This window comes from Notolabrus celidotus, chromosome 2 (genome assembly GCF_009762535.1).
Source record: "Notolabrus celidotus isolate fNotCel1 chromosome 2, fNotCel1.pri, whole genome shotgun sequence".
Classification (NCBI taxonomy): domain Eukaryota; kingdom Metazoa; phylum Chordata; class Actinopteri; order Labriformes; family Labridae; genus Notolabrus; species Notolabrus celidotus.
In genome coordinates, this window is record NC_048273.1 from 30712688 (window position 1) to 30728978 (window position 16291).

The 16291-nt window shown below is 40.0% G+C and overlaps 1 long non-coding RNA gene across 7 annotated transcripts in view; it reads right to left on the reverse strand.

Moving 5' to 3' along the window:
- LOC117826399 overlaps positions 1-16291 on the reverse strand; it is a 205409-nt gene that overhangs the window by 94247 nt on the left and 94871 nt on the right. For 6 of the 7 annotated variants that reach the window (XR_004634035.1, XR_004634032.1, XR_004634034.1 and 3 more), the window contains one exon: positions 9796-9867. The exons of the other annotated variant lie outside the window; for it this stretch is intronic. This is a non-coding gene — a long non-coding RNA (uncharacterized LOC117826399). The remainder of the gene's footprint in view (positions 1-9795; positions 9868-16291) is intronic. 7 annotated transcript variants of the gene reach the window in all.

The following is a 16291-nucleotide window of genomic DNA, read 5'->3' on the forward strand; positions in this document are numbered from 1 at the left end:
TCTTTATTGAAAGGCTTATGATCCCTACATGTCACAGTGAGGGGAGTCATACGTTCTTTAAGAGGATGGGTTACTACTCAGCAATGACATCACTTGGCATATAAGTGGAATTATGCATGCTCCTGTATTCAACTCTTTATTAGAAATACTGTACAAAGACTCAATGTGAAATAATGAACCTCTAAAGAGAAAAACTCTGAGGCTTTCTTTCAAAGAATTAAAATACTTTTGTTTTCATTGAAAGGTCTTTTCAACCTTTAAGGATGTAATGTGGGACGGAAGCGCTTCTTCTTCTTCTTCTTCTTCTTCTTCTTCTTCTTCTTTCTTCTTCTTCTTCTTCTTCTTCTTCTTTCTTCTTCTTCTTCTTCTTCTTCTTCTTCTTCTTCTTCTTCTTCTTCTTCTTCTTCTTCTTCTTCTTCTTCGTTTTGTTTTAAAAGAAAAACATTGTATTATTTTATTCAAATAGCTGGAGAGTTCAAGGTCCAAAGTTTAACAGTTAGTCAGCTTTTGAGAAATTCACTATCCTTGCAAGTATTTTAAAAATGTTTCATGTTTAGAGCAATCAGACTCGTCACTACATTAAAAAGCTGAACAGTTCAATTTAAAGGTTATTGAATATATATTAAGAAAACTATAGTGAAATCTTCATATACACAACTGGGCTCTATCCATCTATCCATTCATCCATCTATTTGTTATAAGTCAATCCATCTATTTATCCATATCTCTATATGCATCTATTGATCTGCCCATCTATCTATCTATCTATCTATCTATCTATCTATCTATCTATCTATCTATCTATCTATCTATCTATCTATCTATCTATCTATCTATCTATCTATCTATCTGTCTGTCTGTCTGTCTGTCTATCTATCTATCTATCTATCTATCTATCTATCTATCTATCTATCTATCTATCTATCTATCTATCTATCTATCTATCTATCTATCTATCTATCATCCATCTCTATCCTTCATCTTTGTTTACCTCTCTGTCCCCTTTGAACCAAACCTTACAGAGAAACAAGTAAGAATGGATGAAAAAACTTTTATGTCCATCATTTATTTGAACCTTTATTAGTTTATGTGACAGTATGACATCATCTCTGCTGTTAAAACCTATTAAATATTCTTTAAAACCTTTTACGGGAGAGCTTCAACTGTGAGAGCAAAATGGGGAAAGAAGGTACCAAAACCTTTAAACCTTCTAACTTGAAGCTGACATCTTTGCATTAATGTTGTCTTTAACACAGATTCCTACAATGAGTTTGTCTACAGTATTCACAATAAGTAAACAATAGTGTCTTAACAGAGATATACTGATTTGTTTTCAACTGTGTGTACTAAACGAACACTCTTCATCACCCTCCATCTGTTTTTGTCATTAGGAACACAATCTTATCTGATGCTGTACGGCACTAAAAGGAAAATAGTGCTGCTCATCAGGTGTAATTGGAGCTAAAGTTAAAGTTCCAGATAATTGCAAAAAACTCATCCCAAATGTTTGTCCTCTGTCATTATTCCGGACAAAGGTGGAGAGCAATAAGTTGCAGCAGCGTCTTTAAACAGGGCCTTGATAATTTGAGAAACACTATCATTGTTGTGAGAACAATCATCTCCACTGTGGACTAATTTGTTTACCGTCATCAGAAGAAGAAGGTACGAATATGAAATGATAATGACATATTGATGTGCCAGGAACACAACAGACCGAGTCACTGTGAGGCTGTCAGCATCTTCTGTCTGCCCATTTGGTCCTCACAAGGACTGGATCACAAAGAGCGCACACACACACACACACACACACACACACACACACACACACCACATACACACACCACACACACAGACACACACACACACACACACACACACACACTCCGCCAGTGGCCTCAGGACTAATTGCTAGATTGGAGCAGATTTTCTAGTTCAGTTCAGGGCTATAATTGTGAGGAGAGCAGGGAGGAATGACAGGACTTCAAGCTGAGAGGACAAATCACCAGGGGCCGCCGATTAGACCGCACTCATGTTCACATGGCCGTGTGTATGTGTGGGTGTGTGTGTGTGTGTGTGTGTGTGTGTGTGTGTGTGTGTGTGTGTGTGTGTGTGTGTGTGTGTGTGTGTGTGTGAGAGAGAGAAGGAGAGGGAGAGAGAGAATAGGAGTATGTGTATTAGAGGTGAAGGGGTTAAGCCAACCATCTCTCAATTCTAGGTTTCCGTGGCACTGACCCCAAACTGCCACACACACACATACATGCATACACACACATAGGGTGACCCCCACAGCTCTGATGGTGCCATTGAGAACAGCATCAGGAACAACTTGTGCTCCACTCATTACCAAGGTAATGAGAAATAAGGTGAGTTTTTATCCCTCTTAGAATAAAGAATTGAAAAAATCAGAAGTATCACACACTTTATTAACTTATCATGAGTTGTGAAAAGAATCAAAGTATTTATTTTTATAGACAAGGTTTTACCTTCCTCTCTAAAATGAACTTATTCCAACAAGGCTTCTTTCTACAGGTCAGGAGAGGACAAAGGCTGGAGGGGTGAGGAAGAGAAGAGTTCCAAATCTGGACGGGAAACTTAAATAATGTGTCCAAAATTCATAGATTCTTAAGAGGCAACCCCTAACCGTACTACACATAAGATTAGGGAAGCACCACAAGTGTAAATGCATCATCTAATCCATTCGGCTTCAGTTTTTGACAGTTTAATGTTTGAAAAATGGAAAACAAAGCCAAACAAAAAACTTCTTCTCCCTCCCTCATCTCATGAAGGGGTGACTGCGTGAGTAAAGAGTAAAGTCAGTCAAAATAAGACCATCCTTCAAAATCAAGCCACTACTAACGATGGCTCTGATGAAGACCTGTCGCAACATGTTCTATATATTCATGTTACATAAAGGCATTTTAGCTCAACAAGCAAGTATTCAGTAAGCCTGAAGTATCTAAAGAGCACCTGTATATACATGTATTTATGTTTTCTATATACTATACCGGTCAAAAGTTTGGACACACCTTCTCATGCAATGGTTTTTATTTATTTATTTATTTTTCGACATTGTAGATTAATACTGAAGACATCAAAACTATGAAATAATCTGGTTTTACCCTAATCTGGATTACAACAGTAGTCAAATAAAGCTATCCATTGTCTACTGACCCTACTTCTGACCAACACAACTGATGGTCTCAAACACATTAAGAAGGCAAGTCATTCTACAAATGATCTCTTGACAAGGCTCATGTTAATTAGAATCCATTCCAGGAGACCACTTCATGAAGCAGACTGGGAGAATACCAAGAGTGTGCAAAGCTGTCATGAAGGAAAAAGGGGGCTACTTTACAGAATCTAAAAAATTTAACATATTCTGCTTTGTTTAACACTTTTTTGTTAATCAAATAATTCCATATATGTTCTTTCATAGTTTTGATGTCTTCAGTATTCATCTTGTTTCAAATTAACAAACTGTTGAATGAGAAGGAGTTTCCAAACCTTTGACTGGTAGTGTATGCATGCCTGTACAGACTGCGACAACAAATGTCCTTGCTGAGGAGAATGAAAGTGTATCTATCAAGAAATCAAATGACCTCTAATCCTAGTGTTCAGATCTGATGTGTCCTCAGATTTTTACCGTTAAACCTGATCTTTGAATCGAAAGTTTTTCATGGAGAAATTGCACCATATCGTCTTTTCTTAATCATATACTATTCTCTGATGCAAAGGAAACGTTATTGTCATAAAAAGACGGTGAAAATATCCTGGATAACCTATGAAGCATGTTTTACTTTGCAGTCTCCAAGAAAGCTTGTTTACTGTCACGTGTATTGCAGTACTTTCTGAACCAACGAGCAAGTTTTTCATTTAAGAAATGATGTAAAGTCAGTGTTACAGTACAGACTGTTCACAATGTAGAAAATGCATGCACAAAAGGCTGAAGGGAGCTGTTAGTTTCTTAAAGGTTGCAGGTATTTAGAGGTGGAAACATGGCTTTCAAATCACTGCTGCAGTGCCCTTATGCAAGGTGTGTGGATCTCTTATTTCTGCTACACAGAAGGCCGTGGACATGATCAGTGTCATGTGTGCACGCTGGTAAGAGGAGACGTGTTCTATGTTGATTTTAAATATAAAATTAATTTGATCTTAGTGTCACTGTGCCACGCTCAAAAGATGAACTCTGGTCATCTGACAGCAAAATCAAATGCAAACAGAGGAAAGCGATCACTATCCACTGTATCCCTTCTTCGTCTCTCCTCATCTCTCCTCCTACCTGCAGGAGCCTCATCAGGTAGGAGGACACACACAGACACACACCTTCCCTCTGAACTGCACCACAAGCATTTCACCAGACGATAAATCTGCATGAGAGCACCAGCAGCATATATACTCTACCTCCTCACACACTTCACATCTGCACACACCTGCATTCTCATTGTGAGTTGCTTTATCAAGAAGATTTAGAAACACTGTAAGATCCAAGGCAGGGTAAAGAAAAAACAAGAAACACTTCTAGGGTCAGTCATTCAGTCATTCTTTCTGCCAGCTTACCTTGCAGTGATGTCATGGTTCTCATTATGACAAGGCCCATGATCCTTGTGTCTGATTGGACGTCAGCTGCTGTCCAAACCAGCGTTACATCCATGGAGGGAGAAGGAAAATCTGCCTGTCTTTCTGGCTTTATTTAAGCTCTGGTTGAACTTAAGTTTACTCTTCAGTGGTTCTATCCTTGTCTTCCTCTACACTCATTCGTCATTATGTGTAGCAGACCTAATATTTGTGTCTATTTTAATCCCTGCCAGAAGACTTTTTCTTCACTATCCCTTCATCTTTCCTACCTGGCTTTCTCTCCTCACCTGTCGTCACCCCTCCGTTAGCCTAGCATTACTCCTCTAGCTATGACACCTTCATTCCCGCCTCCCTGTGCCTCACCTTCTTATCCCCAACCCTGCCTTTACACCTGCATTTTAGCCTCCCAGGGCCCTACATCCTCCTCTGAACACCCAGCCTTGGAGCTCCTAACCCCAGCCTCGGTCTCTCCCCGTCCCTGCCTCTCCTCCAGCCTGCCTTCCCCTCTCCTCTGCCTCCCTCAGCCCCAGCCTTCTGCTCAGTGTTCAAGGGGAGAGCCAGCTAGGAATGCTGTGGCTCTAGACGTTTTGTCCAAGCCCTAGGTCTCTTTCACTGAGGCAAGATTAGTTCATACAAAAACTCAACAATACACCACTGAAAGCCATTGTTGATATTCAACATTTTTCACATAGCGGAGCAGAATAGACAATGCGGCAGCCGGGAAAGCCCGAAGCGGACTCGCAGGGTTGATGGCTGATGGTATCTCAGCTGAGCGAGGGCCTTAATCCCTTTTTATACACACACACACACTCACACACAAGTATACACACACTCTCAGCAGCCTGGAGACAGCAAAATCAATACCTCTCTCTCTCTCTCTCTCTCTCTCTCTCTCTCTCTCTCTCTCTCTCTCTCTCTCCCACTCTCTCGCTGTGTATGTCTGTGTGTGGATCAGTGGGTGGGTGAGTGTGATAGGGAGGAAAAAGAGAATAGCACTGCTTGTTGTACACCTTGTTTGTGTGTGTGTGTGTGTGTGTGTGTGTGTGTGTGTGTGTGTGTGTGTGTGTGTGTGTGTGTGTGCGTGTGTGTGTGTGTGTGTGCATTTGCACAGTGGACTCTCTTGGTAAGTCGGAGATTTTTTAATGTAAAGGATGTTCTAAGATGTTCTATTTACGCACACTTGACCTCTGAACCTTTCCCTATGTTTTCCATGGCGGTCTGAACATATGAACAAAAACCTCTGGAATCTAATCATATCCTCTTTACTGAGACCCTCACCCTGATCCAACAGAGAAAATGCATGCTGTACGGGGACGTGTGTAAAATAAGCAACTCTGACTTTCAGGGAGGCAGGCTGTCCTGGGAGTGCAAAGGTCTTATCACACATCCAGAGTGAACTCTTTTTTAAAAGGTTGACGTTTTTATCCATTATGAGCGAAATTCTAAATACATGTTCTTCTGAAATGTTTAACAAACAAAACATATAGCGGTCTACTCACTTCATTAGCACAATTTATGATCTTGGGGACAATTGGACCCCATTCAATGTTTAACATCTCTAGTTTAATGATTAACATAATGTGTTTGGCTAAATATTTCATGACTATTCCTAATTCAATGGGGACAACTGGGAAAATATAAAATTTAAATGGTGATATGTTCCAATATCCTGTAAAATAAAATTAAACATTGGTGTTCCTTGGGGTCAATTTGACCACAGGCTCTTTTAGCTGTATAACAGAAGAAATATACAGAGCAATTTGGGGTTCAGTGTCTTGCCTGAGGACACTTCCACATGTGACTGCAGGAGCTGGGATCGAACTGCCAACCTTTAGATTGAGATATAATATTTCAAGCCACCAAGTCTCTAAAGACATTCAATGATGAGTCCTGTGTCATACGCTTTGATAACATACAAACAAGGCAGGGCCGATGAGAGCATGACAGACTCGCAGCAGTTTGATGTTCTGGTTTACAAATGAAGTCCTTCTAAATGCTTTAAATTGTGTATATGCTTAAAATATATTTTATTTAAAGGGCTATTTAGAAAGTCAACACAGAAACAGAATGTACCTGACACATAAACCTGAGTAACAATCAGTTTCTGGAGATTTAAATTGCTAGGGTCAAATTGACCCCAAGGATAAAAGGTGTTGGTCAATTTGAGGGTAACAGGAGGGTTAAGTTGAATCTCTAATGGAGCTGCACAATTATTAACTTTCATTCTATTTAAGACTGGTGTATTTGTTATAGAGATGTCACAAACATTTTAATTTCATTGCAGTGGATAATGTTTTTAATTTGATGGACACAGCCGATGCTGTCTGACTCATCATGGTTATATTTACCTGTTAGACAGAGGCCTGAGTATAATATCGGTTCTTTCACACCATCTTTGGAAAGTCAGATGAAGTTCCAACTAAATATCAACTACCATCAGATTAATCAGTGCCAATTGATCAGGGACAAAGAAATGATTTTTGGATTTGTTTTGGATTCAGAGAGGACGTGTTGCAAACACAAGTATCCAGCTCAACACTTAGAAAGTCCTGGAAAACCTTGCCCCCTCGCCATCTCAGATACAAGCCTTCTAAACCCCCAATCACCGCGACCAAGCAGAACCCTTGCAACTCCTGCCCACGACCTCTGGAACTCCCTCCCTTCAATGATCCACAACTCAGACTCACTCCATTCATAAAATCAGATCTCAAAAAAGCTTACAACATCTGACTCCCACTGCTTCTGCTGTCAAATTTACAAATGTTGTATTTCTATTTCTGTGTAAAACGTCTTTGAGTATTCAAAACATATTATTTTTATTACTATTAAAAGTATTCCATATAAAATGTATAACCAAAGGAACTGTGAGTTACAGCTGATCTGCAGTCTTTAATCTGTGTTTATTTATCTCACTTTAAATCATCATATCACAGTATTGAACAATGTTCCTGCACGTCTCATAATGTTAAAAGTAACACACATTTCAAAGAGTGTTTTTATTTTGAAACATCTAAATCTGCTGAGTAACTAAAGATGTCGGAGATGGTAGATGATTATAAATGTTGTAATTTCCCTCAGAGCAAAGCGGTGAGTGATCAAGTTCAAGTACGTCAATGTAAATGTACTTAAGCTGTTATCTTACTGAGGTGCATTCTTCACCACAGTAAGATAACAGCTCGAGTCCGATTCTCTGCCGACACATTCCTGAATAAAAGATGTTTCAGAAGTCTAACAAGTCCAGGTCTTTGGAGGGATTTCTGTTGGCGTAACGTAATGAGATATTTTATAACCCCAAAAACAAAAAGTATACAAACAGCTGAGGTTCGAAACAGTCTGTGTTGGAGGAAGTGCTGAGAACAAGCTGGCAGACCATTTTCACATATTTTGGAATTGCCCAAAAATCTAGTCGTATTTGGGGGGAGTAATTAAGGCATTACAAAACATTTTTGGAGCAGCGATTGACTGCTCATTCTCAACAATTTATCTGGGTAACATTGCAGCCCACCTCTCAGCTAAGGATAAATACTTGCTTAAGATTTTATTAGCAGCCAGCAAAAAGGCTGTGACACGAAAATGGTTGCAACCCAATCCTCCAACAGAGACTGAGTGGATAGATATTGTGTCTAATATTGAAAATACGGAGAGAATGACTTACTCACTTAACCTAAGAATAGAAAAATGTTTGCATTACTGGGAAAAATGGACTGTGTACGCAGCATTGAAGGATTAATAAGCCATAACTGCATGGACTGACAGTATTTCTACTATTATAACACATGGATGTATAGATGACTTACTGTTTCTGTTTCACTGAGCTGTGTTGTCTACCTATGCCTGTTTACAAAAATAAAGTATATATATATAGAAAAAAAGAAGTCCAACAAGTCACAGACTCAAAATCACACCTATAACCTAGGAGGCTGCTGAAATCTGACACATCTCTGCTGCTTCTATCCTGAAGGTCTTTTCCCAGCTCACACAACTTTACCTTGAAACACTGGAAAGTGCTGCGGAATTTAAATTGCATTCCTGAAAGATTAAAAGCTGAAGAAGCTTTCAAAAATAACGACGAAAAAAATCAAAATTTCTTCAACACAAGGACGGGGCTGAGGAGTCTGACTGTAGACTTCAGATCAGTCGGCGTGAGTCTGCTTTATAATGAAAGCCGTTTAATGTACTGAACACTGTCATGTAAATTCATAAATCATGTCAGAGCAGCAGAAACATTTCATAAAACATGATTAAAAGTGTCGTGTAACACTAGGAGCCACGGTGTCGGAGTGAGACATGTTAATTGTGCACTAATCATATGTAATGAATGTCATCAGCCCCGAGGCTGTGGCTAACGAGCTAAATGAACTGGCACTAATGGGCCTGTTAGCTTATCTTAGTGCTAACATTAGCTAGCATAATAAAGGGTTGGTGCTGTGCTGACAGCGGCTGTGAGTGGCAGGTTTCCAGACGTGTCAAATCACAATTAGATCCGGCCTTTAAGATGATTTTTGACGACAACAACAAAAAGGAAATTAAGACATTGACGGTTTCTTGACGACTCATCATAAATAAAGACTTAAAGACAGATTCCTCCTGACTTATTTTTAAACATTTCCTTCCACCTGGACTCCAGATCCAGGTCCAAATCCAGCCTCCAGACTTTCCCAGGACCCCCAAGTCTGCAAGGTAGCAGAGGAGAAAAAGAGGAGGACGAGGAGGGAGGGAAAGGGGCCTTCTCTTTCTCTCTCCATTCTTTTTTTACTTCCAGTTGACCAATTGACAGCTGATTGATGGCTATCTCCTCAGCCCGACAAAGAGCAGCATTAGCATGACTAAAGCAATGTACAGTAGAGTGGGGCAAACAGTAAATTACATGTTACCCCTCCCTCTCTCTCTCTCTCTCTCTCTCTCTCTCTCTCTCTCTCTCTCTCTCTCTCTCTCTTTCGGCCTCTCTTTCTCCTCTGCTCACTCGCTTATTCAGCCGAACGGGGCGGCAGGCAAACAAAACAAAACAAAGTATGCTTTTTGTCCCTCCTGTGAGCCCTTAAACAGTACAACTTGACAGCTTCTTTTGAGGAAAGCACATAAAAGGACTGACAGAGAGTGTGTGAGAGAGAGATGTTACACACACACACACACACACACACACACACACACACACACACACACACACACACACACACACACACACACACAGAGAGAGCACAGTTTGAATAAGACACTGACCTTGACATGGGTTGCTGTGGTGTTTTTGGAGATGGGTGGAGGGAGGAAGGGGAGACAAAAGATGGGTGTGAACTGTAAACAGAGGAGATACTTCAGGTGAGGAGAGTTTTCTCAGCTAGTTAGAACAAGCTTAACAAAGAGGACACGTAGTTTGAAATCTTTTCTCATTTAGACTGTAACTCCCTCTTCAAAAGCAGGTCTCAGTCCTCTGGCTACGGTTAGCCTAAAGTGCAGCAGCGAGGTATCACTCTCATATCACCACATTTCCTGCCTCCCTGGCATTCGAGCACAGAATCAGTTCCTGACTTTGAGTAATTAAGTATAAAGCCATGCGTCTCCTGGCACCTGCATACATAACCAAGTTACTGAGCCCTGATTCTGACAGCCAACCTTTCTGAACATCTGATCAGGACCATTAAACAGTTCCTTCTTTGCATTTCAAACCTGAATCCTGACCCACAGACTGTATAAATAATGGACGTAGTATCCGTGACGTCACCCATCTGTTTTTGAAACACTGTTTTGAAGCCAATTGTCGGTGATAGCCATATTGGAAATGCTGAACTCAACCAAACTGCTGTTGAGAGAGTGTGACGTAAAGAGGCGGGCTTTGAGCCTCCTCGCCAACAGTTACAGTGTTCCCACCTGTCAATCAAGTCAGCTGTGCCTCTGGTAATGGAAAACTCGTAATCTTAATATCTTCGAAATTGCCGCGTTATGAAAAAAATGATCCCCCGTTCAGTGTGTGCCGATCGAGAAATTAGCTATCCAGACCACACTTGTCTTTTGTAACAGGCTGTAAACATGTTTATTTCTGCTGTAAAGATTGGCTTTATAGAATTGGTGTGTATGTGGTTTACTGTACTTCCAGAGCCAGCCTCAAGTGAACACCCGATGAACTGCAGTTTTTAACACTTCTGCAATGGCTTCATTTCTTGTGGCCAGAGGTGGCTGCTTGCCCTGACCACTTTCTGTTTACTTTTAGTATTGTAGCACACATACAGTTTAGTATCATGAGAATCACATGAAGAAGAAGGCGGGGGAGCACGACCCTGTCATGAAGCATTCTTGCTGACACTGGGCATGTTGTTTCACTTTCACTTTTCTCTATCAGTAGCTTCTCAGGCTGTTCTTACATCTATGCACGTATCTGGCTCTCAAGACAGAAACTGACACTTATGCTACAGTGACAGAACCCCTTTTTTAAAATTGATATGACGTGTGTCATCATGTTGTCCCTAGCATTGCTTTTATTGTTGAAAATGATTCGCCATTGTTACAGAATCAAGTTTTCAAACAGTCTTGCACTAAGAAAGAAAGCCAGGTAAAGACTAAAACACTTCCTGTATGTACACAGTCTCCTAATTCACTCCATTGAGGCAAATGTTCTGATGTAGTGGAGATGCGAGCGTGGAGCTCTCTGTCCCTCAGCAGAAAGCACAGTGTTGTTGACAGATAGTTGACTCTTACTAAACTTCACCAACAACACAATGCAACATTGTGACAACATACAGTATTGGAGAATGATACACTATATGTGCAAGCTTCAAGACTAACTGTACACTCTATAACAGACAATTAAATCTATTTTGATATTGTTGCTGCAGTTTTTTAAAATTACATTTCATATTAATATTCAAGCAAATTCCTGGGTAAGACTAATTTTCCTTTAAGTCAAATTCAGGGTGAACAAAGGAACAGTTGGATGTAATAGACTGATACAGTGGGCTTCCCTGGTTGGAAGGATTGACACACAGAGGGTTGACCACACATCAGCCTGGTCTCCTCTCTCCCTCTCTCCCTCTCTGTCTTTTTCCGTCTGTCCCCCACTCAGGCCGGCAATCTGTTTTCTAATTGTTCATTCATGGTGTGAATCTTTAAATAGGAGGCCCTAGCCTGGCGCTAAGATAATGACTTGCTCTGTGTCGTTAGCTAGTGAGGCTAAATTACCGCTCGGTGCAGAGTTGCCATGGAAATAGGCCACAATGAGAGTGATTAGTCTTGTGTCTTTTACACACTGAGATGCTTTGCAGTTCAGCAGGAAACATGGAAACCCTCCCTCGTTTCCTCTCTCTGCCTCTTTATCTACAAAACAAGGTTCCTCTGAGTTGGAACCCTTAAGAGTGTGACTAATATACCAAGGTGTCTTATGGGAATTAATGGGACTTAATCCAAACAACTGATTGTAAGTGAGAATACAAGCAACATAATTGACCAAACTATGAGTCTGGAGTGACTCAAACAGGATGTAATGTGGGCTTGCAACACTGCTGTGACTGTACAGCCTCAGGTGACTACAGAGGCCCCAAATCCTCAGGGACCACAGATATCCCTTTTCGACCAAGGCAGTTTCAGGACCGGTTCGGAGCCAGCGTTTAATTGAGAACAGTTTTAATGTGTTTTGACCATAGACTGTGTATACAATGGATGTCATCTTGCTCGGCTCGAAGTGAGGCCGCCACAAAAACTGCTCCCCCTGGTGGCTGGCTGCAGTATAGGTCAAAAACTCTGTTTCCCCCATTCATTTGAGTGGGGCTGCGGTCAAACTTTAAAAAATAAATAAACGTTGCACGAATGTTTCTCACATCCGTATGCTGTGGTGATATGTAGTTATTATTTGACTGTTTTGTGTTCAAGGCTTCTTTTTTCTGAAAGGTTTATTTTTCATTAGTTATTAGAGGTTAAAAAACGGGATTTTACATCCAGTTTTACTTTGATTGAAAGCTGCTGTAGAGAGAAACTCCGTAGGACCTTGAGATGGTACGCTGTAGGGCGGAGCTTGTTACTGTGGAAACACACAAATTCCCTACTGTGCAGACTCTGGTTGCAGAAATTTTTTAAAGATGTCTGCATTCTGGAACGGGATATTTTGGCTAAGAAACGTACAATTGGAAAGGGCGGAGCGACGCTGTCCATTTTATATACAGTCTATGGTTGTGACTGCGAGTGAACCGGCTCCCAGCCAGGAAAACCGGTTCCAGAGCGGCTCCAACTCTTTGCTGGACTAGACCCGTGAACCGCTTACGTCAGGGGCGGGGTTGCCGTGATCAAAAACACAAACCAAATGGAGACAAGCTGCCGTGGTCCGCCATCGTTGTTGTTGTGAGGGAAAGTTCGAACTAGCGTTGCTGGGAAAAGCGGATGGAAAAACCAACGGGTGGCATGTTGGTTCGCGAGTTCAACCAGCGAGTTCAAAGAGGTACAAAAATACAACCCAGTTAACGTTGGTTGAAAAGAGGTAAGAGAGGTCCCTGAGAGGCTTCTTCACCACCTGTTACACCACCTGTTACACCTCCTGTACGAGCATAGACCACAAGGCATCACGTCTATGGGTGTGAGCTGCCCAGGCTGCAGGAGCTGTAAGCCCAGCAGTGCTCAGACAGTTCCTGAGTGTCCAATTTCATTTTGTAATATTTCATATGGCTCTATATTTTTTTTTAATCTATCGTTTAAAATGGAAACATCTTGCAATAGACTTTCACGCGATTGTACTTGTATACCTTGAGTGACAAACATCTTGAATCTTGATCTTAATGTTTGTCAAAGACGTATTGGCTCCTACCTTGATGCACTGCTGCACTCTTAATGCTTTACCTCATTGTTTCCTCTCCACCTCAGTCTTTCCTTTCCTTCACGTTTAATCGTCTGTTTGTTGCTCTGTTTTCTTTGACTCATGCATTTCATCTTTCTGCTCTTTCCTCTGTCGCTCAACATCCAACTCTTTCTCTGTGCAGACGTGTTTGTGCACATGTGTGTGTGTTTGTGGATATGCTCATCCACATGTGAGGATCCTCAGGGTGAGTGTGAGTGGCACACCGCTGACTCCCAACAGGAGAGTATTCTGCCCACTTGCCTCTCCCAGAAGAGGAGACGAGGAGAGAGAGGAGAGACGAGGAGATTATCTGTCTCAGTGTGAGACTGCCAGTCAGTGTGAACATCAGGAGCACACAAACTGAAATAGCCATCATTACCTGGTCTGCTGCTGACACCCACTGAGGGGTCTGGGTGTGTGTGTGTATGTGTGTGTGTGTGTGTGTGTGTGTGTGTGTGTGTGTGTGTGTGTGTGTGTGTGTGTGTATGTGTGTGTGTGTGTGTGTGTGTGTGTGTGTGTGTGTGTGTGTGTGTATGTGTATGTGTATGTGTGTGTGTGTGTGTGTGTGTGTGTGTGTGTATGTGTGTGTGTGTGTGTGTGTGTGTGTGTGTGTGTGTGTGTGTGTGTGTGTCAGTAAAACCAGTGTCTCCAGAAGAATAGTGATCACAATATTTCCCAGCAGAGGAGGATGAATTCAAACCAAGAGAGGGGGAATGAGATGAATCATGCAGATGGTTCAAAGTGTCAAGTGTTATTCTTTTTATCTAAACAATCTTTAAGTGACTGATGTCATGGAGAGCCAGGCTGGATGTGAAGTGTTGAATCTATCTATAAATAAAAAAATATATAAGAAATAACATGCTGAGGTTAAGATCAGAGAAAATGTATTCAATATGAAGGACGGGCATCAAAGCAATAATACTATTAAACATCAAATGGCTTCTATTCAGAGATTATTCGTTCTCGTATTTTCTGTATCGAATTGCATCAAGTCCTTTAGTAGATCTATACAAAAGGGAATCAAAATCAAGTTGCAACCCGTAGGAAACATAGTCATCTTGGTGGCCTTACCATTATTTCAAAAAGTTGCGAATGAGTAGCATAAAGCTGTGTTTTCTAAACATGGCTGAAGAAATATGATGATTCGGTTTTACTGAACTGTGGTGTCTACATTTTTTTGAAACCAAAAAATGTAGTAGGATAAAGTGAGCAAAGATTTGTGAAGTCAATGTATTCTGATTAATGTACCACACAAGTGGAAACTAGACGTAGTACATTCATCTATAGATGTGCAATAACTGTACATTAACCATGCAATACACTGTGCAATATCCCTGCCACTTTAACATCCTTGTAAATATCTCATTCATTCCCAGCTTTTGTACATAGCCAATTCGAACTATTCTGTGCTTCTTTATATACTTTATTATCATTTCACTTTATTTGATCTTTATTTGATCTTATTTTATTTATATTTATATCTGATTTAGTTCCTTCTTCTATTAATATTTTGCTTTCTTACATATTGTTGATAAGAGCTCTGTATTTCCGAATTTCCCTCCCCGGGATAAAAAGAGTATTTCTAACTCTGATTCTGATTCTGATGAAGAACCTGTAGCTTGATTATCACACGTGGTGTTGTCTCAGTTTGTTTTTGGTATTATTGTTATTATTAATGTTTATTTTTTACTGTTATTGCTTTTTTACTTTTTGCACGTATTTATCGGTTTTAATATCAACCTATTCATATTATTGTATTTTCACTATTATTTATTTTCTTATTTATCTTTTATTTTAAATTATTATCATTTAGTATTATTTCTCCTTTTATCATTCATTCACTTATTCTGTTTTCTTATGCAAAAAACATCACTTGCTTTAATTGTTTACATTGATCTTCTGTATATAATGTGTAAAATTCAAATAAACCGATTTAAAAAAAAATGAACCTATCACTCGTCTGCCAAACAAAAGGTCAAGTGTGATGCAGTTCATAGTTTTAGTTCTCTGTAAAGACGCAGAGTCACACGGTTTGTTTTCACTGTTAAAGGTTGAAAATTAAGATTTTATCAGAGTCTGCATGGACAAAGACACATGCCAAATACTTCACACCTAAAGTAAAGTTTGTTTATTAACACTTATGTTGTGACAATAAACCTTCAAAGTTCAAGAGTTCAGGTCTAAACATCACACAAAGCTGCTTCATCAGTTTACAGTTAACACTTCATTTGAATCAGAATCTGAAATACAGGAGAAAATTGTTAAATATTTCCATTCTGGTTTTTACATTATCACATATTTACTTATAACCTTCTGCCAGTTGCTTGACAGTTTGACAATCAAGTGCAGATTTTTCACAGACTGATGAAATGTTAAATTCTTTATTCATATTTCTGCCATATTTTGACGTCAACAAAATTCACTTAATTTTGGAGTTTAATGTAAAGTTGGAAAATCAAGGTTATGAACACAGACGCTAAAAGCATTCAGTGCAATTTCTTAAATTGACACTTCTCTTCATGTGAACCTGACAGCTCTCACTGAAGGTTTCCTAAAAATATATAACATTTAACTTAAAGGCCAACTTAAAAAGTATTTATTCTATCAACATTGACAACTGGATGTCAACCTCTGCAGTCAGTGAGTGCAGAGACAGGAGTCATCATTTTCAGACTGATGAAACATGTTGTGGCAACATGTGTCCATTTTTTTTGAAAGAGAAAACAACGGTCATCAAAATCTCAGCTGAGTCTGTTAATGACTTCTGTTTCCGGGATTATGGATAAGCTGATAAAGTCCACTTTCCTCTGCTGTGTCACTGAAGATCCAAATAGACAAGTAATAGAAACTCCCATAGTGTAAGAGTCTAACTTTCCTCCACAAACAGGAGCTCCTTTCCCAAAA